We start from the raw sequence: 26,651 nt of genomic DNA on the forward strand, positions 1-26,651 counted from the left end.
ACAGATTGTGGGGAAAGCATTTTTCATGTCATAAGGGTTTACAAATAACAGGTGAACATAGTCAATGCACTGGGATGCTTCCTGCCCATTAATGGAAATTCTCCCGAGACCCGACAGTCACGAAGATGGATAAGGTGGTGGATCTTTTCAGCTCTCTCTAGCATTTCACTTTTTCCATCATAATGCCTGTTTCCATCCTTTCTCTGTTTCAGAATCTAGGTAGTAGCAAAATGTTTCCTTGCTGTTAAATCTGTGCGATGAACCCTCCAAAAAATGAGAGGGAAGAATCTAATGTTTTACATCAGATTCTGATAAATCTGTCATCGGTAGTTTTTACTTTTTTTGTATCCTTTTATATTGTTTGAGAAATAATGTTATGATCTACCTCCAGCAGGTTACACGTATTAGAGAATCAAGTAAACTTGTGTAGAGTCATAAGAACATGTAGGGGCTAACACTTTTTAAATAGTCCTTTTTTGGGGCCTTTACTATGCCAGATGTTCCCTCTGGTGATCTAGGCATAGGTCAACCAAAATATGTAAAATAATCTCAGCTTCTTTACGCTCCATTTTTCTTTTTCTCTGCCTCTCCAGACCCTAGTGGCTTTTCACCTTTGCCCTTCATTTTGGAGGACTCCTAAGCCCCTGCCTGGACAGGTTTTCCTCCCTCGCCCCATCTCCTCTGACCCTGGCAGCCCCAGAATGCGGATTTGGTGTCGCTTTATCTTGGTTCTCCAAACCTTCTTGGCCAGGCACAGCCTTGTCCATTTTAATTACATTCTTCCCTCCCCCGCCCCTCTGTCTTCCTGGAACGCTTCCTGTCTTGACTTGACGCCTGTTCCTCGGTCTTCATCTTGCTGTCCGCTTGTCTCAGCCTGCGGAAGCCCCCCTCGTGCGTGCAGCCGGCAGCAGGGGCGGAAGTGGGGCCTGGTGCGCAGCTCCACTTCCGGTAGCTTCGCCTCCGTCCGCCGCCATCTTGAGAGAAGGTCAGAGGGCGGGGAGAGCCCAAATACTTGTAAGTGTTTTATTCAGGCCTCGTTCAGCGGGAGGACATCTGGTCCCAAGGATTTCAGGTAAGAAGTGCAGACCTTTATCCACTCAATTACCAGGTCAGAGGTCAGTGTTTTGGGTGATGCCCGTGGTTGAACTGGGGCTTCTGAGGAAAGACTGGGCAATTAGCTCATGCTCCTGGTGCGGTGCCTCTTAATCATTAATTTTTTTTTCACTCTAACTTTCTTGTAACCCTGTATTAAAGTGTCCATTGAAACCTGCACTTGCGACAGTAAGACGATGAACACAGCCTGTCCTTGGACACCCTGGTTCAAATAGCTGTGACAATGCCAACAAGCTCCGCTGTTTAATCACAGCCCAGATGTGGAAGAATCTGCTGCGTGGATGTTGGTTATTTAAAAATAATAGCGTGACTTTGCCCAAAGTCTATTTTTCCTTAAAATGCAGTATTTTCTTTTTCTGAAGCGTAACTATAGTTTTTAAAAAATTGATAAAATAAAAGGACTCCTGCATGAATTTTGGTAATCATGGCTGGAGAAAACCAAAAGCCTCACTCATCTGTGTGATGTAAAAAGAAAAGTCTGCACAGGTAATAGGTAAGAGTCCAGGCTTTGAACGTCCCGAGTCGCTTTAATACTTAAAATCGTTGTGTTGTTTTTGTTTTGTTTTGTTTTTAACTTTGGGCAGGTTTCTTAACCCTCCATTTCCTCATTTGCAAGAAAGCTCTTTCCCCTAGGGTTGTGGTGCTGGTCATTGAGTGGATAAAGGTCTACACTTACCTGAAATTCTTGGGACCAGATGTCCTTTAGAATCTTTCAGGTTTTAGAAGGTAACACAGTGCATAACCCACAGATAATGCAATAAGCACAGTGGGGTCAAAGGTAACACCTTAATAATTAAGCACATTATATCTGTCGTGAAACACGGAGGTACACTGAGGGGGATAAATTAAGACTATAAAAAAGTACCACCTCATTGTGCTGTGCCACCCAGTGAGTTTGCACGTACAAACCCTCTGCCTTCAACACAAATTAGAGAGCTTTCGAATTTTGGAGTCGTGGATTAGGGTTTGTGGATCTGTAGATACCAACCGCTTGTAAACACCATGTAAATGCTAGTTGTGGGCAAAACTGATTTCTTTCTGTCCTTTATGACTTTGGTTTGTCATTATAAGAATGTTAATGTTAAATCTTTGTGGTTTTAAGTGAACGTGGTGGAAGCCGCACATCACCGTATGTGTTTTTCACATACCAGGGTTTCATTTGGGTTTCAAGCCTCCTCTTTTTCCCAGTTGTAAAAGAACAAGAAAGAAAAGAACAAGAGAAAGATAAAGCATAAAAGTTCGGTTCCCCTTAACTCCATCTTGCCTTTCCTACCTCATAGAACATTTTTAAAGAACATCTACTTGAAAGATTTCATGTAACTTCTGAACTACTTTGTTGTTGTGACTTTTGCTTTGACTTACCTCTCTTATGCGCACATTAAATTACGCGCATATGGGAAGCCACCCTGTGGATCTAAATCTTTTGATCTGTTTTGCTGCTGATGGATCATTGCTGGGACATCTGCTGGTGTAGAAGAATCTTTAGTTTTTAGTAACTGAAGCACTCTTATGATTTCAGCTTTCCTTTCCAAAGAGAGCAGCAGCCTCCCGAGTTTACAACGGTGGGTTTAGGTGTTTTGTATGATCTTACGGCCATGTCATGGTTGGCCTGAAAATCTGCTATATCTTATCCCATTAAAATCTATTGGGAATCTATTGAAGTTCTTATAGTAGGAAATAATTAGACCTTTAGATTTGCATCCCCTTTTTCTACCTAATACACGTATTTATTTGGTTGAAGTCTGACCAAAAGGGGAATGTGGAAATGTTTGAAAGAATAACATATGCTTTTGAAAAATAATAATGTAAGCTTTTGAAAAGATAAACCAGGTATTGGAAGCAGCAACTGTATACCCTATCAAGGGGAAATGTTATGTTTGACAGAAACCGGTATATTGACAAAAGTAACTAAAGATCTAGGTATTTAGATACTTCAAGAGGATAACAGTTTTTAGATCACTTTATTAACGTCCTCTATTTTCTGAACTGTAAATTATTTTTTACCCATAAATTAGTAATCCATGTGTTCTTAAAAATAATTTATGCTGTGTAGAAGGAAAGCTGATATTTGAGTTTTATAGTTTTCTTTCTTTCTAATATTTATAATTTTTCTATTTGTCCATAAATATGTTTGTGTGAGGACTCTGTTAAAGAGGCAAAGAAATCAGTTCAGGCATACCAATGTGGTTTACTAAACAGAACTTGGAAAGTTAGATCAAAATTGTCAAAGATCACCTGCTTGAATTAAGCCTTTTTTTTTTTCATATAAATTAATCTTTTGCTGCCTCACATTAGAGTAATATATATTAAATTTTTTTGACTTTTTTTTTTTAAAGATTTTATTTATTTGACAGAGATCACAAGTAGGCAGAGAGGCAGGCAGAGAGAGAGAGAGAGAGAGAGGAGGAAGCAGGCTCGCTGCTGAGCAGAGAGCCCGATGTGGGGCTCAATCCCAGGACTCTGGGACCATGACCTGAGCCGAAGGCAGAGGCTTTAACCCACTGAGCCACCCAGGTGCCCCAATGTTTATTAATTTTAAAGGTGATTTTGTAGTTTATTGTGTTTAGTGACTCCTTCTAGTTCACTTTCTCATTCATTGTAGTTAATCTTTGAGATAGATTTAGGTTATTAAGTACATTGAAAATACTGTGAGAAAGCTAAAATTAAAATCTTTTACTCCTGTAACAAGTAAGAAACAAGACCACGGGTGGTATTTGTGTTTCAAACTTGCTACTCAGAAGCCAAGGAGGTTAAGGAAGAAAGTCAGATATCTTAGGTTCTTCTTTTTCTGTTTTCTATTTAAAGATTTAGTACAAGTAGATTAATTTTTCAGTCAGTTTAATAAACTTAGGTTTAAAAAGGGGATGATATTTTAGTTGTAGTATGGGAATAACTTCTTGTGTGTGTGTGTGTGTGTGTGTGTGTGTGTGTGTGTGTGTGTGTGTACGTACATGCATGCTGAGGATATTGACTGCAGCAACAAAAAACAATGTGGCTTAAACATAATAGACCTTCCTCTCTCACATGAAAGCCTGGGAACATCCATGGTAGGTTTGTGGGTCCATTTCATCAGGGACTCTGTTTTGCTGCTCTGCCATTTTTAACAGGTAGCTTTCATTTTTTTTTTTTTTTTTTTTTTTTTTTTTTTTTTTTAGATTTTATTTATTTATTTGACAGAGATCACAAGTAGGCAGAGAGAGGGAGAGAGAGAGAGAGAGAGAGAGAGAGAGAGTAGGAAGCAGGCTGCCCACTGAGCTCGTGGGGCTCAATCTTAGGACCCTGGGATCATGACCCGAGCCGAAGGCAGAGGCTTTAACCCACTGAGCCACCCAGGCGCCCTTGGGTAGCTTTCATCTTACGGTCTAAGATGGCTGCTCCATTTCCAACCATCATATCTTCTCGACAGCAGGAAAGAGGGAAGATATGCTTCCTCTGTAAAGGCAAGCACCATTCTGCCCACATAGGTGAGACCTTGACAGTGTAGTCCTAACTACTAAGGGAGTTTAAGAAATAGTGTCCCCAGCTAAAATGTGAAATAGGAAGAATAGATACTGGAGAAGATGGCAGTGGTCACTAGAGCGTATGTTAAGTGCAGTGTTCAGTTAACTGTGGCTATCCATCATTATCAGTATTTGCCAAAAGATTCAACTTCTATTCAGCCATTGGGATCCATAAATTCCCAGTCTTGGATAGCCTTAAAAAAAATTTCCTTCCAATCTGTCACATATGGAGAGAGATTTTCTAATTCTTAGCTTATGGAAGACTTTGTAAGGAGAAATTACTATTTAAAAAGTGAAACATATGGTTAAAAAAAAAAAATTAAAGGTTAGAAAATAAAAGTCCTGCATCCAACATTCAGTGAGATGCTTTAAAAAGTTTGTTGTGTCAGTATATACAAAATTGTACCTGCATGGTGTTTTTAACTTGCTAAGGTGTCTTAGACCCCTCTCTCTATCCACAATAGAGATCTACTTCATTAAAAAAAAAAAGTTATGTCGCATTTATTTGGGGGAATTTTTAAACGTTGCTGTTAATATAACTGTCACATACTTCATTTGTGATTACATTTTTTGCCAGATGATGAATTATAGATAGCTCCCTGATCTAAACAGGAGATTTCAAAAACTTCTTAGTTCATTTTGTCCTCTTGCCTTAGAAATCTATAGTCTTCCAGTGTTCCTGAATTTTCTGTGAGAATACGTACGCTGTTAGAGCTAAGTGGGCTCTGCCAAGAGCAAAACAACTGAAATAGTTTACAATTTACAACTATAGTGCCCGCTACTAAATTCAGAATGAAACATTTTTAAAAAACCCAATCTGTTTTCTGATTATAATTTTTTTTTTAAGATTATTTATTTATTTATTTATTTGACAGACAGAGATCACAAGTAGGCAGAGAGAGAGAGAGAGAGGAGGAAGCAGGCTCCCTGCCAAGCAGAGAGCCCAATGCGGGGCTCGATCCCAGGACCCTGGGATCATGACCTGAGCTGAAGGCAGAGGCTTTAATCCACTGAGCCACCCAGGCGCCCCTTCTGATTATAATTTTTACATAAGTCTTCTGTAATTGGAACATTAAGAGTTAACTAATTAGTGGTGAGGAGAGCAGAAGGCTTACCTGTACATACATAATTGTGTTCATGCCCTAACATTAAGCGTGTGTGAAGTCCTCCTTTGACGAGCATAATGTACAGCGTAATGTTTCTGGTGGAAGATTGTAAGATGCTTACAGGGTGGAGCGTTCTCAGTGTTTGACCCCTGTGCCCTTCCTCTCACTGGCGTATGGGGAGCAGCTTCCCCATTCTTTTCAGTACTTGTCTTAAAATCAGCTCCCTCTTCATTCCTTCCCCCTATTTATTATGTCGCCTCTCAAATTCAAGTCAAGGCGCCTTATCTGTCAAGTAGAGAATTTGAAATGGAAGCAGCAGTACATTGAAGAAGAGAAGGGTGCCTGGTAGAAATTGGAGAAATACAGAGAAGGAGCAGTGGGTTAAAAATAGCTGTGATGGTTCAGGGCTCTTGAACATTCAAGGTTCAAGTCTTGGCTCTGTCACTTTCAAGTCCTGTTATAAGTTCCTTAAGCTTTCTGAGCTTCAGTTTCCTTGTCCATAAAACGGGCAGAAATAAGACCTTGTTTTTCTGGTTGAAGTTCAGATGAAATAAATGCATATAAAAAAATGCTTGAGAGTATGTTTGGCAGGTATACACAGCTCTGTACATACTCTCCATTTCTTCTGCATGCCTACGTCATCAAAATTTCATGAGACCATGCTCCTAGGAAAAGGTTTTCTATCCATTGTTTCTCTTATCTGTCATCCTGCCTGCCTGCCCTTTCTCTGGAGTTGAAGTTAGGCTTATGAACTGAGCGATGTGGCTGATTGTATTTTCTGTTCACTCTGTAGTAATTCTGGAGGAGGACAGGGGTCTTTTTGCAAGGGGCAAAATGGTGATTAGAGCAATGCTAATTCCACATTGTGTGGCTTTTTTTTTTTTAAAGATTTTATTTATTTATTTGACAGAAATCACAAGTAGGCAGAGAAGCAGGCAGAGATAGAGGGGGAAGCAGGCTCCCCGCCGAGCAGGGAGCCCGACGTGGGGCTCGATCCCAGGACCCCGGGATCATAACCAGAGGCTTTAACCCACTGAGCCACCCAGGCGCCTCCATTATGTGGCTTTTGAATAGATTACCAGTCTGGCATGTATTCCTTAAATTTGTCGAACCTAATGAAGAATGAAAAGAAAAATAAGAAGGGAAAATGTGAAAGACAAGCTTCATAGCAGTTTTAACCTGGAGTTTCTAGTTAAAATAGAAAATCTCTAACATCTTACTTTTCTGACTTTGGTCCTAGGACAAAGAACATACCCTTAGGTGTGTTCTGATATCTTGAAGCAACTTGAATAATGTCCTCTTTCTCCCCTCAGCTCTTAGGTCATCAAGTCTGTCCTCTTCACATACCACCTCCTCTCAGGAGACAGAAGCAAGCATTGTCACCTCCACCCCACACCGGGAGAAACTGGGCCCCAGGGAGAAGCAGAACTAACTGTTCAGATGTGACAGGGAGGCCAGATTCTAGGGGGTTCCTGCTCCTGGTAGTCTCTTCAGCCTTTTCTCTGAGTATTTTTCCATTGTTTTAGCAAGAACTTGTTCAGGACCAAAGTATACGGTTTTATGGGCAGAATTTGGTTTCAACAGAAAATCATGAAAAATGACAATTTACATTGAGTTTCACTCTAAGTCAACTAGGATGTCCTGTTTAGAAGCAGGGCTCCAAGCCTTTTTAAAGAACAGTTTATCTTTCTTTTAAACAAATGGAGGTATTAGAAGAGACACAGATGGAAGGCAGGTTGCCACGTCAAAATAAAGTAATGCCCGGCTTCCTTCTCCCAAATAACTTTTCTTTTACAAATGAGGGGTGGGAGAATGGATTGAAGTTACAGAGTTTTAGATTGCTCTATCTAGTCACTTTACAATCAAGAAGCTCGATGACTAGCCAGCATTTTAATCTGTTTTAAAATACATTGCTTTGGGGTGCCCGGGTGGCTCGGTGGGTTGAGGCCTCTGCCTTTGGCTCGGGTTGTGGTCCCAGGGTCCTGGGATCGAGCCCCACGTCGGGTTCTTTGCTCCGTGGGGAGCTTGCTTCCTTTTCTCTCTCTCTCTGCCTCTCTGCCTACTTGTGATCTCTGTCAAATAAATAAAATCTTTTAAAAAAAAAAAATACACTGCTTTAAAAGCCCTGGAGGTAGAATATTCAGTCACTTGCATGGTAGTTCCTAAGAATTAATAATTAAACCGTTCAGCATGAAATGAATTTATAGATGGACAACTTTGGGTTTAATACTTTCTCCAAAGTAGCCTTAGTTTCAGTCTGGTGGTAACTCTGGGTGGTTACAACCCTATCTGCTTGCTTTTATTCCTTCTAGAATAAAACTAGAACTAGACTTTGAGGAGGAAGGTAGGACAGACACCATGGGTGGCCAGCTATAGGTAGGGGCTAGAGAGGGTGAGCAGAACGCCATGCCCACACCTGTGGTGTTGGCTGGGCACTGCAGGGTAGCCAGAGAACGGCAACTTCTGGTAGTTTCCCTCCAGCCAGCTCAGGTCTTCAGTCCCGATTCAGTCCTGGTTCCTGCCTTCGGATTCATGATACTTGGATTATAGGAGGTCATCACATAAAATGCTGCATAGTGTTTCCAGAACTGCACGATTATGAAAAAAAACAACAACAAAAAACCAAAAAACCCAGAACCTAGGGTTCTCAATGCCGGCAGAGTTTTCTATAACACACATGGTAAACGTAGCTGTAATCTTTCATTTCGTGTTTGATTTGGTTTCTCACTGGCTGAAAGCAATAAGAATGTTTTCTTTAGGAAAAACAATTTTTTTGAAGATTTATTTAGAGTGTGTGTGCATGCAAGTGGGGGTGGGGGGAGCCCAGGGAGAAGGGGGAGAAAGAGAATCCTCAAGCAGACTCCCTGTTGAGCACAGAACTTGACAGCGGAAGGGGGAGGCTCAGTCCCAGGACCCTGAGATCATGACCGGAGCAGAAACCAAGAGCTGGCCACCCAACTGACTGAGCCATCCATGTGCCCCCCACCCTCAAAATGTTGTCTTAAACTGAGAGCCTTTCATTTGAAAATAGAAAAACTGTTGGACGCCTGGGTGGCTCAGCTGGTTAAGCATTTGCCTTCAGCTCAGACCGCGAGCCCAGGGATAGAGTCCTGCATCTGGCTGCCTCCCTAGAGCCTCGAAGCAGGCTGTACTCCTTGGGGAGCCTGCTTCTCCCTATGCCTGTTCTGTGTGCTTGTGTGTGCTCTCAGTCTCTCTGACAAACAAAATCTTAAAAAAAAAAAAAAAAAAAGGAAAGCTTTGTGGAGTAAATTACTTTTCTTAGCCTCATGACGCTGATGAAAGGCAGGTGTATTTCTTCAGTAAAAATCCTACTACATATATTAAAATGAGTAGAAAAATATCAGTAAGCATGACTAGCCAGCATTTTAATATTGGTTTAAAAGTAGACTGCTTTATAAGCCCTGGAGGTAGAGTATGTAATCATTTGCATGCCAAAAGAAAGGTTCCAGTCTGAAGTCTTGAACAGACCCTGGGTGCTACAACATTGCAATTTTTTCTTTTTCTTAACCTGCTCCATAGCAGAAGGAGGCAGGTCACAGCACATTTCACTGGCCTGGCCTACTGGGGTCTTTAGACTCAGAAGGTTTCTTTTTCATACTTACCTAAGCTGATACCTGATAAATTTCACTTATAAAATGATCTCGATCAGGTGTTCAGTCACTGACACAGGGTCTATACTCCTGGGGTTTGGTTGATTTTAAGGTGAGACTGAAGTGTCTCTCATAATTTAGTGTGGGTGCTTTGGTATCAGTTTTGCGAAGGCTGTCTGTCAAGCAAAACAAGGATGCTTTGCACAGAAACTAAGTTGAGGTTCTGATAGAGGTAGATGATGATCTCCCCCTCCCCCAAACAGTTTTTCTCTTTGGAGATAACTCCCACTGTGGCAGGCTCTCTAGAAGTGTGAATGAGGCTAGTGTCTTCTCAGGGAAAACCTCCATTTCACTGAGGTCTCTCAGCAAGAAACTGTCAGTGATGGACATACGCTGAGGAGAATGAAGAACAAGTGAGAAACGGGATTTTTGCAGAGTTTGGACTAATTTTATTTCTGGAAATACTTAGCCCATTTGTTTTTTAAAATCAGATTGTTGATTCTATAAATCTATCTCCTGGGGACTGCAGAATAGTTTGCTGGACACAGTGTTAATGTAGAAATGGTCCTTATTCTGGAACTACTATAGTGTGGTTGGTTCTGTGTTTCTTTTTCATCGTTATTTTAGTTACAGTAGTAGTTGAAGCTTTCTCAGAAAGATGTCCTGTCTCTGCTTAGCAGTTCTAGGAATGAAGGTAGTGGTCAAAGATTATTAATACTCCGGGCGCCTGGGTATCTCAGTTGGTTAAGCAACTGCCATTGGCTCAGATCATGATCCTGGAGTCCCAGGATCGAGTCCCACACTGGACTCCCTGCTCAGCGGGGAGTCTGCTTTTCCCTCTGACCCTCCCCCTTCTCAGGCTCTCTCTCTCTCTCTCTCAAATAAACCCTTTTTTAAAAAATTATTGATGCTAGAATATAGGACTCCTATTTCCTTGTCGAGTGCCTTTTCCTTCATATCACTCTACCTTCCTCTTTTTTTTAAAAGTTTGATTCCAGTAAAGTTAACATACAGTATTGTATTAATTTTAGGTGTACAGTACAGTGATCTTCCTTCCTCTTTTTTGAGTTTCTTCAACAAGGCCGCATTCCCGCTAACTCACTATAGGTTGAACTTAAGAGGAAGGTGATGATCAGAATGTATTTTATGGTCAACAGTGCTTAGATATGAAAAAATAGGTGTTATGGAAGGCTTTTATGTCTATTCAGAGGTGACCAAGAAGCTAAGGTCCATCAGGTCCAGTCTAGGGAAAGCGGGACAGAATGAGTAATTCATGTTTGATGTGCAGACAGGATTGTACGGACAGAGAAGACATCCAGAGCATAATAAAAAATGCTATCTGTCATGCAGAGGAAGGAGAGGCAGAGAATCACTAGGTTAGAGTTATGTATCCGTCGCTGGCATTTTGTTCAGATACTAGATGAATGTGACCGTTGGCATCTAAATTTATTAGCTCTCTTTCCCACCTCCACCTGCCTTAGAAGAACTTTCTGGTTTCTTTTCCATTGGACTGATCCTTCTTTTGTTGCTCCAGGAATACAGTTCCTGTAGTTCTGTTATCTTTGACTTCTGTTGATGCTTAGGTAAAGATGCCAAATGATTCTTCTGCTTCAAATTTCTGCCAGTCAGTGGGATGTTGATAGTATTTAGTGTGGGGCATATACCAGGGCAAAGAGTGTTTAGCATTAAGCTATTTATATCAGACTCTGGGAGGCAGACTCCTGGCATTGGTTGATGTTATATGAGGGATACGTACTCTTTTTAGTTAAAGACTGCCCTTTTCATACTTAAGAGTTACTGTTTGTTAATTAAAACTTCAAAATCTCTTCCTTTGTAAAATGTCAGTATCTCCTAACTTTTAGAGAAAATTGAGTACTGTTCTTAACAAGTATCTCATACCACCTTTGAAGCATGGTTGTTAGGCATGGTTTTCTTCTTTGCGGTACCCTGTAGGTTCCTCAGAAAGAGATACCAGGCTTTACTAATCTTTGTGACCTCTGTAGTATTTCTCAGTATGGGTTCCATGCACTTCCCTATATCTGTATCCTGCAAAACCCTTCCTAATAAAATTGCAAGTTCCAGGGTTGGCCTTACTTACTCAGAATATCCAGGAATGGAGACCAGGAATCCCCCCCCTACCACCACCTTTTTTTTGAGAGAGAGGTGAGGAGTCTTCGTTTGAAGTAATCATGTTCTCCCTGTGATCCCTATGCACATTAAAGTTTGGGTGATTGTTCCTGTAGAATTTTTCAGGTGTGGTCTATGGACCTGGCAGTAGCTGGAAATGCAGAATCTCGGGCCCCACACTAGATCTACCGAATCAGTCTACATTTTAACAAATTTCTGCGTGATAATTATGCACACTCAAGTTTGAACATGGCTTTACAACTTCTTACAAGTAGTAAGTTGTTTTTCTTTTCTTTCTTTCTTTCTTTTTTTTTAAAACACCCACAAACTTTTAATGTCTTAAAAATTTAAGGAGTATCTCAGGAGAACTATTATTTTCAATAAAGAATCATAGAGTTCATTGTGTCACAGTTTAAGCACAGCTTTAGTAATTTCCTCCTAAATGAATGCCGAAGTACCTCATAAAATATAATTGCAAATCTGTCTCTCATACGAAAGGATCTAATCCTTCTCTGCCTGTGCGAGATTCTCTCTGGGCCTGGCTCAAAGGCCTCTACTCCAAGATCAAGCAAAGTCTTAGCAACAGGCTCTATGGCATTTGGCAGTGAGCAGTTTTCAGGGGCCACAACCTCGTCTTAGTGGGAGTAAGAATAATTGAATGTTGTTTGTATGTTCTTCTAAAACTAGAAAACCTTCCTGTGGATTTGGTAATGTGTTATATTAGTGTTTCCCAAATATGCCTGATCAGGAAAATCATCTGTTGCTTGTTAAAAATTCAGAGTCCTAAGCCTGAATTGAAATTTCTGGAGGGTGTGATCTATTTTTTGATCACATCCTAGACTTTCTTGCTCTCAGGCATGTTTAAGAAACACGGAATTAATGTGACCTTTTCCCCCAGGTTAACTTTTTGATTATATTTTTTGGAGCTCTTCGTGTCCTCCCTTTCGGTTTTCTCCAGCAGACAGTGCCCCAAGAGCAGTAGAGAGAGGAAGTTCAGGATTAGTATTGAAAACCGGAAATGGGGATAATGAAGTACTGCATCATACGGTTTCTCAGGGATTTAAAAAATACTTGATTAGTTATTTCATGCTTTCTCTCTTCCTTTGCAAAGGTCCTAAGGACGTTCTGTCCATTCTGCATGTGAAAGGGAGGAAACAGAAACCCACAGCAAGCATCTGGGATACTGGAGCAGGGGATGTGTGTGCCCCTGTGCATGGAAGGGAAGAGGAGGGGATTAGACCTGTGCAGTGTGCCATCTCTTCTCTCAGAGCTCCTTTTCTTCACATCTAACTCTAGAATGTGCTTTAACCTCAGAAGGGAAACTTGTAAATAATAATTTACTACCTAGAGAAATAAATTATGCTTCCCTTCCCCTGAAAATAAACCGTTCGTGGGCCATCCTTTCTGAACTTTGCAGAAGAAACCTGGTTTTTAGAAAAAAATTGTGTTAACCTCTAATTGACGAATAGGGTCATCCTTGAATCTTGTGCATGAAGACAAAACGGTAATACGTGCAAGGAGTCTCAGGATCTACTTGTGTAAATCTGTAATTAGTGTTACCTAGTTTGGGGTCTCATTCTTCTATTCTTATTTTTATATTCTTATGTTTCATAAATTCTTACATTTTATAAATCCTTTCATGGTTTTAAAATTTGTAATTGTTTTTCATGGATAGATAGAAAAGGGCGCCTTGTCCTCTTGCAAATAAAACCTGACATTTCTGTGCAGTAATTTTTAAAGATTTTATTTATTTGAGAGAATGAACATTGGGGGCTGACAGAGGGGGGAAAGGGAGAAAAAGAGGGAAGAAAGGAGGAAGAGAGAGAGAGAGAGAGAGGAACGTAGACTCCCCGCTAAGCCGGCAGGCTGATCCCAGGACCCAGAGATCATGACCTGAGCTGAAGGCACATGCTTAACCGACTGAGCTACCCATGTGGCCCTCTGTGCAAAAATTTAAATACTATCCAACTAACGACTTTTTCCAGGTGGGCATTGTTAAATATCAGATGCAGGCAGGAAAGGCATAATCTAAGGCAGTTTAGATCCCTAAATCGAGATTATAGGAATAGGTAAGTAAGGTACGGTACCTGCTCTCAAGGAATTTATGGTTTAATTGGAAAGAACTTAACTCAGCCTGTGAAAGTTAGGGAACAGAGTAAGACCTATGACTGTAGTAACAACAGTGCAACAGGAATTCAAGGAAAGAAGGAAAGAACTGGAACAGTTGCAGAAAGCTTCCTCAGTTTAGGCTTTTAAGTCCAGAAGTGAGCTTTCAACACAAGTGAAGAATAGCTATAAAAGGAAAGGCTTTTAGTCTGGAATTAAGCAAGGTGTGATGTTAAGACTGACCCATGATAGCCCAGGGAAGCAAAGTGGCAGAGGAGAAAGAAACTATAATTATGGAACACTAGAAGGGCAGAGGCTCTGGAATTTTGTTGTGATAAGGTGGGAAAGAACTGATGCGTGGTAGCAGAGCTGATTGTGAAGTTAGAAAAATAATAGTGTTTTGGGGTATATCCGTTCTGGTTTTAAAAATCTTAGAGCCATAAGGTAACTTCACAAATAAAATCTAAAATTTTTGATGAATGGTATACTCTCCGGCACAGATTAAGACACTTGGAGGAGGGTGAAGGAGATGGTTGTGCTAGTTGTAGGGGGTCCCCCCGAAGCTTATGGGCCCATTATTCAAGTGCTGCTTAAACCTGGATGGTGTCAGCGGGAGGAAGTATGAGGTCAGGGATCCATATTCATGTTCCCTGGGTTTGTGGTACCTGTACAATTTCCGTTAGCAAAAAAGTGTATTACATGTGGTATGTGGTATTAACTATACTGTTTAAAACAATTTTTTTTTTTAAGTTGTAGTTAGGGGGCACTTGGGTGACTCAGATGGTTAAGCATCTGACTCCTGATTTCGGCTCCGGTCACAATCTCTGGACCCTGAGATCCAGCCCTATGTCCGGCTCTGCAGCATGATTGGAGCCTGCTTGAGAGCCCCTGCCACCGCTTTTTTGTCCCTGCGCCCCTGCTCACACGTGTTCACTTGGTCTTTCTTTCTTCCTTTCTCCAAAAAAAAAAAAAAAAAAAAAAAAGTAGTCATGGTATATTGTAGTTCAATATATACACACATTGTCTTAGATTTCTGATGAGGTTTTATGTTCTCTTGTATTCAGAACACTTGGAAATTCTTCCATGAGGCTCCAAATAAATTACATTTTAATAAATAGCCTAGATGTGGCCATTTGGAAGAATGGTCGAGAAGTTTTGGCACAATAGAGCAGCTTATCTGGGATGTTGGTTGTATCTTTATTTGGTCATATTAGAGCACAGACGCTCTGGCACAGCGATTACTGTTTTTGAATATCGTAGCCTGTGTTCTGGCTAGAGCTGGGCTGGCACAACCAGCTTCCAGGGAGATCACTGACAGGTTGAGTCATGTCCACTATGAAAGCTCCTTCCCATGCCCCCAGGTTCTCCGACGGTTCTGAGAATTTTTCCTCAGTTGGAGAGGAATAGTTTTGGAAACTGCCTTAGCTGTTTGAAATTCACAAAACGGGAGCTAATGAGCTGGTTTCTGTAGAATGTACAAATGCATATTCTCATTCACATGTTAAACTTGCAGAGGAATTCAAGTTCCTGAAAGGGAGTGAAAGTGGTAGAGGTAGTGTGAATAACAGCGTTTCACTCTGGAAACCCAGGATTAACAATGAGATATTTGTCTTAAGTGGTATGCAATTTGCTCCGTGGTCATTTTTTTTTTTAAATTTAATAGATATTTTTGGAGTACAATATTTTATTTTAAAGATTTTATTTGTTTATTTGACAGAGAGCGATCATAAGTAGGCAGAAAGGCAGGCAGAGAGAGAGAGAGAGGGAAGCAGGCTCCCCGCTGAGCAGAGAGCCCGATGCAGGACTCGATCCCAGGGTCCCAAGATCATGACCTGAGCCGAAGGCAGAGGCTTAACCCACTGAGCCACCCAGGCGCCCGGAGTACACTATTTTATTAAGAGACTTTGAAAAGTTACCCATCAGCTGGCTAGATGAAGGCGTAAGTGTCAGGATTTGAATAATTTCATTCCTTGGTGCTCATTCTACCCTATTAGCACGAAGTGTTACCAGACAGCAGTTGAAGGATCCTGTTTGCTTATTTAACAAAAACTCCTATAATGCTTGCTATGTGCCAGGTACTTTTCTAGATGCTTTACCAACAGTCACTTATTTAAACCTCTTAGCAACCCGCTTAGGTGGGCTTTATTATAGCTCCCATTTGTAGATGAGGAAACTGAGGCTGCATCGGTTCATAAAGTTGTCCAGGATCACTCACATAGTAGATAGATGTTGTGTACATTCAGATCTGGGCAGTCTGGCTCTGGACTTCGTGTGCTTAAGCACTATGCTCTATGAAGTCATTCTCACAGGGGAAAAAACCCCAATGCAAATAGACTTAATCATGACTATTAGGTCAGTATTTGTGATGAAATGACCGCATGTTGGCAGCTCTGGAGCCCATTTCCCTTGTTTTGCACTGACAACTCCACTGAATTCTTGAAATTTGCGGTTTAAGACGTCATTGTGTTTTATTTAAATATTTTATATTTAAATTATATATATTATATAATATATATAGCTATATATATTATATATTTAATTTAAATATATTTATACAAATATTTAGCGAAATTTCAATGGCTTGATTGGGAGGTTCTCAGTGGCAAGAACAAGGTTGTCTTGACTTGATGTCCTTTGACTCTCCTATACCTTTACCAAAAACCCACCCTTTCAGTATTCCTTTGGAGTCAAAATGAAACCTGGAGACCAACTATTCCACACTTTCTCTTTATAAATAAGGAAACTGAAGCTCCGAGAGGTCAGTCCCCAAGCCTTCAACAGCTAGTTTGGAAGCAGAGATGGAATTTAAACCACTAGGTTCAGTGTAGTGGTGTTTTCCTTCCATTATGGTCGCTGAAAAGTTAGAGTGCTGTGGGAGTTCAGATTAAATATTTAACATGTACTTAAATATTCTAGATTGATTTGTAAATCCTATATTACTTTTGTTAATATAGGTTATTTCTCAGCTTCTCAGACTTCACCCATGTCTTTTTTTCCCGACATTTGTTAGTCTTCTGTTGTGCCTAGCCAACACCTGTAGTCCTTACTTGGAAGTCCTGCCAAGTTTTCTGGAACCTGCATCCCTTTACATAAGTACATGCACACATAAGTAACTTATAACCTTAATACTGACTTGATTCAAGTGACCACATAAATGGTTTACAGGCACAGGTGGCTTTCAAGTCAGACAAATAATTTCTCACTGGAGGGGTGGTTGGTAGTTCCTGTAGTAGGCTGGATTGGTAGCTGTAGCCTAAATGCGTTTGAAGGTATTCTGGATTGGGAAATTCCTAGGACTGGAAAAGCTACGGTAATCTAAATTTTAAAATGGAAGTTTGCTGTTTTACTGGAAGAGCACATTAGAAGCACTAGGCTTTGCAGTGTTGAAAGCAAAGTACCTAATTTATGAATTACAGGAAGTAGCCTTAAAGTAGGTTGTATTCGTCTTCCAGTCATGTAGTATTTTAAGTGCAAGCAGGTTTTGGCTGAATGAATTTTCGCGTAGAAACAAGTTTAGAAAGGTGGGTAGTTATTAAGCAGTGAGTTCACCATAGCCCGGTTAATGCAAAATGTGGCCTGCATATGTGTCTGTACACCGTGAACTTCCCTGGGCTTGAACCTGTTCATCTTTTCCCTGATGTTAGTTAAAAATAGCAAATATCAGTTTAAAATATTTTAATTTCCTATTATCATGTGAGATCCTGGAATGAGCTGTGGATATTTTAAAGGAAATTTTATTTGTCAGAGAGCGCTTGCACGCACACAAGCACGGGGAGGGGCACACAGGGGAGAAGCAGGCTCCCCACTGAGCAAAGAGCCTGATGTGGGACTTGATCCCAGCATCCTGGGATTGTGACCTGAGCCGGAGGCAGATGTTTAACCGTCTAAGCCACCCAGGCGCCCCTGAGCTAAAAATATTGATCAGAGTGGAACATAACTAAACTATCATACACTACAGCAAAAGGTAGTGATTGACTATATTAGGAAAACTGTAAATCGAGTAAAACATACCCCCCCTTTTTTTTTTAAGATTTTACTTATTTATTTGAAAGAGAGATCACAAGTAGGCAGAAAGAAGGGGGAAGCAGACTCTGCCCCAAGTAGAGAGCCCAATGTGGGGCTCAATCCCAGGACCCTGAGATCATGACCTGAGCAGAAGGCAGAGGCTTAACCCACTGAGCCACCTAGGCGCTCCAACATACTTCCTTTAAAAAAAAAAAATGCACATATCTTTTTCTAGTGTCTTTTATAAAAGTGAATCTCAACCATTAAAAAATTGTTTTCACTATCTTCTGGTAGAGCTCTAAAACAGAAATGCATATGAATCCATAACTACATAGTTTTACATCCTAGTTTTACCAACTGATGTAAATGTCTTGATTAAATTTGTGATTATTTATCAGTTTTGTATTTATTTATTTGACCAAGAGGATGAGACCGTGAGAGAGGGAACACAAGCAGGAGTGGGAGAGGGAGAAGCAGGCTTCCTGTCGAGCAGGGAACCCGATGTGGGGCTCGATCCCAGGACTGTGGGATGATGACCTGAGCCGAAGGCAGACCTCAACCGACTTAGCCACCCAGGTACCTCTATTTGTCAGTTTTAAGTGTACACTTTAAACTTTGAGATTATTGTAGGTTCATATGCAGTGACAAGAAGTAGTACAGAGAGATCCTGTGTGCTCTTTGTCTAGTTTCCCTTAAGGATTACCTCCTATAAAACTAGCATAATATCACAGTCAAGAAATTAACATTGATAGAATGTACTCATTTTATTTAGACTTCCCAGTTTTGCTGTGGTGTTCTGTGTAATTTTATCACGTGTGCAGGTTTGTATATCCACCACAGTCAAGGTCTAGAACGAGCCTTTGGGCTCTTGGGTGGCTCAGTTGGTTAAGCGCCCAACTCTTGATTTCGGTTCAGCTCATGATCTCAGCGTGTGACATTGAGCTTCAGATTCAGCTCCCCCTACCCCCTCTGGGGTGGGAGCAGCTCTAGAACAGCCCCGTTACCACAAGGATCCCTGTCATTTCCTTTGCACAACCGCGTACTCTCCACTCCTCGTTGGCTCCCAGCTCTTGGAAACTCATTTGCTTTTCATCTCCGTGAGTTCAAGAATGTCCCATAAAAGGAATCCTGCAGTATGTCATCTTTCAGAATTGTTTTATTTTTTACTCAGCATAATTCCCTTGAGATTTATCTGTGCTTTTATATTAGGTTGTTTTTTTGTTTTTTGTTTTAATTGTGTGATACCGCATGGTAGCGGTATACCAGTTCGCTAACCGTTCACCCGCTGCAGGACATCTGGCTTATTGCCAGTGTTTGATTATGACTCAGATAGTTCTGAATATTTGTATACAGATTTTTGTGTGAATATATAAACTTTCATTTCTCTAGGATAAGCGCTCGAGAGTACAATTGCTAGGTTGTAGGGTAATCACATTTTTCAATCAGAAACTCCCACACTGCTTTCTAGAGTGGTTGTACCTTTTCACATTCCTGCCAGCAATGTATATAAGAGATTTGGTTTCTTCGCATCCTTCCCAGTGTTGGTATTCTCAGTATATTTGTATCCTAGAAGACGATGATACAGTGCAGTGTGGATATTAAGTGGATGACTTTAATTGAGTTTTGGGTACCAATGTAATGGAGCTAAAATGTAGACAATAAAAAGTAGTGATTAGAAAATAAAAAATGTTCTCAAATTGAGTAAAATACACTTTTCATGTACCTTGAATGATGATGCTTAAGAAGTTAATTCATACTTTTAATTTTCCCTTAAAAGTAGGTAAGAATGGAGTACCTGGGTGGCTCAGTGGGTTAAAAAAAGTCTCTGCCTTCGGCTCGGGTCATGATCCCAGGGTCCTGGGATCGAGCCCTGCATCGGGATCTCTGCTCGGCGGGGAGCCTGCTTCCTCCTCTCTATCTGCCTGCCTGTCTGCCTACTTGTGATCTCTCTCTGTTCTGTCAAATAAATAAATAATAATTTTAAAAAAAAAGTAGGTAAGAAGAGGGCAGGTGTTCAGTCCACATTTACTTAACTAAGGGATTAAAAATTTGCTTAGTATCATTCAATGTCTGTTACTTTCTCCTTGATCAGGAATACTTAAACCATTAGTCTTGATACTTTTTAAAAATCTAAAATGAAGAGAGATTTCTCCTTTTTCTTGTTCAACTCTTGTCACCTGAGAAAAGAGTCGAGGCGGATGCATGAGCAGCAGGAAGGTGGGGTGCTGGCTAGAGTCGGATTTGCTCCTGGCCTTGCGGAGAGGTGGAGAGATGGTATTGAAGGGACACTGAGTCTCACTTTTGGGAAAATGTGCCCCATGGAAAATATTTACGCGTGTTCGTGTTCCTTTAGCTGTGCAGACTTTTCCTTCTGCCCACTTTAAGCCCGTATATAACAGTTGCATGATATTATCAGTACAGCCTCTTAGGATGGCCTTTGGAGCATGAAAATGGATCTTTTGAATGTGCTGAGCTGCTTTAATATAACATTTTCTGAGTCCTTACTCTCTGAACTTGGTACTGAACTTTAGACATTTCACGTCTGTTAATTTATTTAATCCCTCCAACAACTCTAAGAAATTACCCCAGAATTTAGTAGTGGAAACAACATTTCATAGTTCGTAAGGATCAAGGATTTGGGAGAAGCTTTGCTAGGTGAATCTGGCTCAGAGTCTTGGGGATGCAGTCAGGGCATTTTTAGCTAAGGGCTGCAGTCATCTGAAGAGTTGACTGGGGCGGGAACATCTTCCAAGGTGGTTGCCTCACTTGGCTTTTGGCAAGTGGCCTCTTAGTTTTGTCATGTGGACCTCTCCATATTGTTTCTTGAGTAACAGTATGACAGCAGCTGGCTTCCCCCAGAGCAAGATCCGAGAGGACCTGCTTCTGCTGAGGAAGCCAGCAGTGCCTTTTTTGACCCAGGGTTAGAAGTCATGCACTATCACTTCTGCTGTATTCTGTTCGATACAAGTGAGTCACTAAGGAAGCCCACCCTGAAGGGTAGGGGAATTAAGTTCTTGAAGGGAAGCGTCCAGAAAATTTTGTGGACATAATTTAAAAACTGCCACAAGTAGGTGCCTCTGTTGTCTCCATTTCCCAAATGAGGAAACTTCTGAGTGGTGTAGTTAAGGGTCTTACCCAAGCTTCATAGCTAGGGAGTTAGAGAACTGGGATTTGAATCCCAGCAGCCTGGTTCCACATGAATGCTTGTTTATTTTTCCTATATATCCTTCTTACTGTTTTGAGTACTAACCTCTTGAATGCATCTAAAAAAAAAAATTACAATGACTTTGTTTCTTCATATTCCTCCATATCTGGATATTCATAAATTACATGGCTGTCTCCTATGCCTCAGTCCTAGCACTGTGACTCTGTTTTTACATTCACTCCTTTAGTTCCTTGCATAGATACTTAGCACCTACTGCTGTGTACTAGGATGCTTCCTACTAATCATGGGGAAGAACATTCAGTTTGAAAGTGAGCTGACTTGCCAGCAAACAATTTGAAAGTGTATATTGGGTCATCTCCCACAGCTAAATATTGGGAAGCAGACCTTTTCACCACAGCTTTCTAGTTATGTTAGAACAGTGGTGCATTGTGGGTGGTTATTCAGAATACATTGCAAGGGCACCAAGAGTGGGGATGGGGGTGGTGGCTTAGTCAATTAAGTGTCTGCTTTCGGCTCAGGTCACGATCCCAGGGTCCTGTGATCGAGCTTCATGCTCAGCAAGGAGTCTGCTTCTCATTCCCCCTCCCTTCCCATGTCCCCCACCCTGCCCTGCTTGAGCACTCCCTCTCAAGTAAATTCTTTTTTTTTTTTTTTTTAAGATTTTATTTATTTGACAGAGAAACCACAAGTAGGCAGAGGGAAGGGGGAAGCAGGCTCCCTGCTGAGCAGAGAGCCTGATGTTGGGCTCAATCCCAGGACCCTGAGATCATGACCTGAGCCGAAGGCAGAGGCTTAACCCACTGAGCCACCCAGGTGCCCCTCAAGTAAAATCTTAAAAAAAAAAAAAAAAAAAAAAAAAAAGCAAACTAAAGTTTGCAGTGGGATCAAGTTCCTCCAAATCCACTATTAATAGCAAAAACACATACTTTAGAGCCCTGGACAGTGTCAGGACCATAATCTGTCAGTGAGTAAATTTTTTTAAGGGTATTCTGTAGGACTATGCTGTTGGGGATAGTTTTTGCTATGTAGTTGGGAGTGACTTTTTTTCTTATTTTGTGAAGCAGATCTATTCAATCATCCAAACTGCGCAGAAGGAGAAAGAAAAGGCTTGAGATTCTGAAAAGCTCTTTTTTCTTATATTTCATTTTGTCGGTGCTTGGAAAAGCATGTATGTGGATAGGTGGAAAAGCATGTATGTGGATAGGCCAGATAATCTTGTGGACATTGAACTTCAGGGAACTCTATAGGATTAACATCCTAAGGGCAGGTGCACTTTAGGGGATTAAAATGCAAACTTCTGTTTACAATACACTGCATTAATGAATACATTTAAAAATCTTCCTGTTTTAGCAATACAGGCAGTGAAATTGAAGAGTAGGAATCCATGGACGATCCAGGGCTGAATAGAGTAAGCCATCCAAAGTTGACTTGAAGGAACTAAGGAAAAAAAAAAAAGGGAGGGGGGACTAAGGGAAACCAGGGTAGATGAGACTAGGACTAGAGTTAGAGGGGTAAATTGTCCTACTTTTACAGGAAGTTTCTTCTTGAACTCTAACTTGACAACCATATATATACTGTGTTTGACAGGGCTCGGTGAACTTCCTAATAATGAGGTTAAGTTCTTACATGCACACTTATATGCATCTAGTTTTCTGTGTAGGCTAATTGAAACCCTAAATTCCTGATTTGTCTCTGGTACCCACCTCCCTTTGTGTCTGACAGCACCAAGGAAATTTCTTAATAATGAAGTTGAAGGCTCACATGTACAGACATATCTGCATCTGCCCAATCTTGGGTGGTTTCAAACCCTAGAAATTCTCAATTTGTCTCTTAGCTTTTCACTATATAGCAGACATGAGGTATGGCCTAGGTCAGACTTTGGTCTTAAGCAGTCCTGTGAACCTGGGAGATCATGAGACCATCTGATTATAAACCGTCATTGGGTTGGGCTCAGACATCTCAGTGAACATAGTGGTGTGGTGTGCTCAGTGCGAACTTGCTGTCCTTACTTCCTGTGCATGTTCTGAGCCTGGCACATACAAATTTATGGAACCATGTTGGTTCCTCTTCTATAAGCACTCCCATGTGTGGATCATTATGTTTGAGATTACCAATCTAGAACTAAACCCTGGGAGTTTATAACAACAAAGGGACCCTTTTATCCTTATGGTTAGTCGGTACCTGGTGTCTGTAGCAACCTGGTCTCCTGAACCAAAACATACCTTTCCTGGGCTGGAAATGGATCATCTGTAAGTCCAGCAGGTGGCCAGGAGACTGGAACTTGGCCACCTGTTCCATCTTGAAATCAGTGCCAACAAGAAATTGGAGCCTGACCAAAGGCTGGTCAGTTTTTGTTGAGCAGCAACCAGGATTAAATTCCTGGCAGACCATTTTCATAACTTGGTGGTCTGTTTTCATAGTGGCAAGTCATGAATGCAGAATTCTAGAAGGCCAGCAAAGCCGCCCTTGGAAGTGAGCTGATGTGCCGTCCTCAGTATGGTTTATTGTTGCAGTTCTGTGTTTCAGGTGATGCTTACAGAAGAAGCCAAGAACTTAAAGCCACCAAGACTTGATTTAAAAAGAATAAAATAATCAGGCTGTAAAGCTTAACTAAGGTTCTGAGCCACCCCTAGCACTATGGGATTTATGCCGGTACGATCGATGGAGCTGTTTAACTCTTCTGTCCCTGAACCCGAGTTTATATTAGGTGGTCTCTCAGAAGAACGACGGCCCTTCCTTGGGGGTTGGGCGGTGCCTGATCCCTCTCTCTCTTGTCTTAGTGGGGAGGAGGGTGGTCACACAGCAGGAAGACCTCTTTGAAACTAGGATGGGCCTTAATTTAGAGTCATTGATGCACATTTTGGTTAGGTTTTATTTCTGGTGTAAGTACAAAGAAACATGGACTCCGTCAGAATTGAAATGTGAAGCAAATTTAAATGAGTATATACTTCTGCTTGGTCAAGCTTGTTCCTGTGGAGCAACAGGCAGAAAAACGGAGTCTCTACGGACAGATGATGGGCTGGACCCAGGGTGCATATTCTCACCTGAAGGAGATCTGTTTGGACTTGTTGTCGTCCTCTCCATTTCCTCCTCCTTTTCTCCTTCCTCCTCCTCCTCCTCTTCAAGAAATGGTTTATGCTTACGAATATTTAAATGCTTACATGTATAATTATTTAAAATGAAAGTTCTCTAATACCACCTTTTCTCCCTGCTATTAACACAAGAGTAATTTAGTAAATATTCTTTCAGTAACCTCCCCCCCCCCTTTTTTTAGCATGTACTGACTTGTAAAACCACTTGAATTAAATTGGGATGGGCAAATTCTGGTGTTTGCTTTTTCACTTAATAGTCAGAAGCCTTGTTTTCAATCAATAAACACGGATATCTACTTGCCGTTTTATGTGTGCAGACTAGCGAGTTAGAGTATCTTTTCAAAAACCTTTGTAGATGACTCCTATAGCTGTTTTTTTTTTTTTTTAAAGATTTTATTTTTTTATTTGACAGAGAGAGATCACAAGTAGGCAGAGAGGCAGGCAGAGAGAGAGAGGAGGAAGCAGGCTTCCTGTGGAGCAGAGAGCCCGATGCGGGACTCGATCCCAGGACCCTGAGATCATGACCCGAGCCGAAGGCAGTGGCTTAACCCACTGAGCCACCCAGGCGCCCCTCCTATAGCTGTTATTTTGGGACTTAAACACAACAAGTAGGTTTAAGTCATTAGGAACTGAAATGTGAATGATTTTACTGGTAACCATATTTTGATCATTCTTTCCATGTTAATGAGTGCTCGGTCCATAATTGTTTTAATGATCTGTTTGTCTTCAAGTCTACATGAATTTCACTCTTTTTTCTCCCTGGGTTCTGACAGTTTCTTGTCTCATTTCTTTTTCTTCTGAATTTCTGTCCATATAATGTTAACCTTTATGTCCTACAAGGGTTTAGCATTTGGTGCTGGAACCATACTGACCTGCTGGTGTCTGGGAAACCTGGCTGCCTCATTGTGCTTGCTGTGTTGTCACCAGAGCTGATGACATGCAAACACAGAACTGTCTCCCATGAACACACAATATTAGATTTCTTAAGTAATTCAAGAGAGATTTACAGACTGTATGCTCTGTGCCTAGGATTAGGCGTACACTATACCAAATAAGAGACTTCAGACTCTAAAACACCCTTTGAAAGATTTTACCTGTAAATACACTTGTGTGATTCAAAGAATGGTTACTCCAAAAGAATGACTTAAACATAGAGCATGTTTGAAAGCTTATTGTGAAGCTTACATTTCTTCATAGGTTTAAGAATGTGGATGGATGGAGAGAAAGCTAGCCAAGGATAGATTACCAAGAAGCACCTCCATGGGCTTTACTCCTTAGAATGTTTTAAATGAGTGACTCACCTAGTTATTTGTGAGTCATTAGAACCTGAGAAATAGCCTTTCCCTATCCTGTGAAATTAAGGTGAACCTTAAGCGGTTACCTCAGAGCAGCTAGAAGTGATCCCCACATCTTTTTATAAACAACTAAAACATACACAGAAAATGCCCATGGGCCTATAGTCTTAGGACACTATAGTGTCTAGCGGATAGGGCCATTGGCTGAAGAGTGATAATTCTCTGCTGAAATTAAGTATGTGTCCCTTTGATTTGTAGATGACCTATGTGTTCTTTATTAAAGGTTAAGACCTTTGGGGGGCACCTGGGTGTCCCATTTGGTTGAGCATATCTACCTCTGTCTCTCTGTCTCTCTGTCTCTCTCTCTCTCTCGGTTTTGGCGCAGGCAGTGGTCTCGGGATTGTGGGATAGCCCCATGTCCGGCTCCGTGCTCAAGGCAGAGTCAGCTTGGGATTCTCCCCCCTCGTCCGCCCCCCTCCCTGCGTGTGTGCATGTGTCTGCGCAGGCGTGTATGAGAGCACGCACAGTCTCTCTCAAATAAAATGGTTAAGTAAAAGCTTTAAAAAAGAAAAAAGGTAGGACCTTTCCATTTCAAGTTCTATTTTGACCTCTCTATCCAGGAAAACTCAAGACTGACACAGTGACTTAGAGTTGATTAAACTAGAAGTTAGTCACTCAGGGGCGCCTGGCTGGCTCAGTCAGTAGAGCACGTGACTCTTGATCTCGGGGTTATGAGTTTGAGCCCCTCGTTGGGTGTCGAAATTACTTCAAAAATAAAAGCTTTTAAAAAAGTCACTGAAATGTGGCTTGATTTTCTGAGTGGGAACTGGCAGTGCCGTTGAAGAACACAGAGTTCGTTTTATCCAAAATAGAACTGTGGCCTCTGTAGGGAATGGCCGATACACGGCCGAGCAGAGAAGTCTCCTAGCTCTCTCTGCCCAGCGCAGGGCTTTCCCCTAGCATTTATTCTTTCGGTTCTGTTATGAAAATGAAGTTGGAGGTACATCCACAGAATCCATTAGAGTTCCTTCGGGATAGAGCTGTCAGCAGCTTCATGTCTTGATCTTTTGTGAGGCATGTTGTGTCCTTGACTAAGAAATGTGTTTCCCCGTGTGTCTGATAAACTAAACATCTGCGATGCTGAGGGCCTGGTGCCAGGCACATCTGTGTCCATCGACACTGCTGGTAAGTTAAGGGCTGCCCTGGGTCATGATTGACCTGCCACAGAGTTCATTTGGTGTCATTCATTCGTTGTTTGGGGGAACCCCCTCCCCCCCGCCGTAACCCAAGTATTTGATCATTTATTTATCTGTCTCGAACTTTCTTCTCACTCTTGGTTACTTTGGGAATGAACCGAGCTTTCTGTTCACGTAGATGGTCCTTTATGTACTGTTGCCTTCACTGACTGAAACCTCCCTGCAAGCAAGAATCACATTTTAGGGGCGCCTGGGTGGCTCAGTGGGTTAAGCCTCTGCCTTCGGCTCAGGTCATGATCCCAGGGTCCCAGGATCGAGTCCCAGCATTGGGCTC

At 41.4% G+C, this 26,651-nt stretch overlaps 1 protein-coding gene and 1 long non-coding RNA gene across 10 annotated transcripts in view; both read left to right on the top strand.

The window, feature by feature from the left end:
• RBPMS (RNA binding protein, mRNA processing factor) overlaps positions 1–26,651 on the top strand; it is a 172,134-nt gene that overhangs the window by 44,620 nt on the left and 100,863 nt on the right. The window lies entirely within an intron of this gene.
• Positions 11,574–12,841, top strand: LOC309855423. The gene is made up of 2 exons (XR_014306797.1): positions 11,574–11,731; positions 12,569–12,841. It is a non-coding gene; the product is annotated as an uncharacterized lncRNA (long non-coding RNA).

This window comes from Mustela nivalis, assembly GCF_964662115.1.
Source record: "Mustela nivalis genome assembly, chromosome: 20".
Taxonomy (NCBI): Eukaryota; Metazoa; Chordata; class Mammalia; order Carnivora; family Mustelidae; genus Mustela; species Mustela nivalis.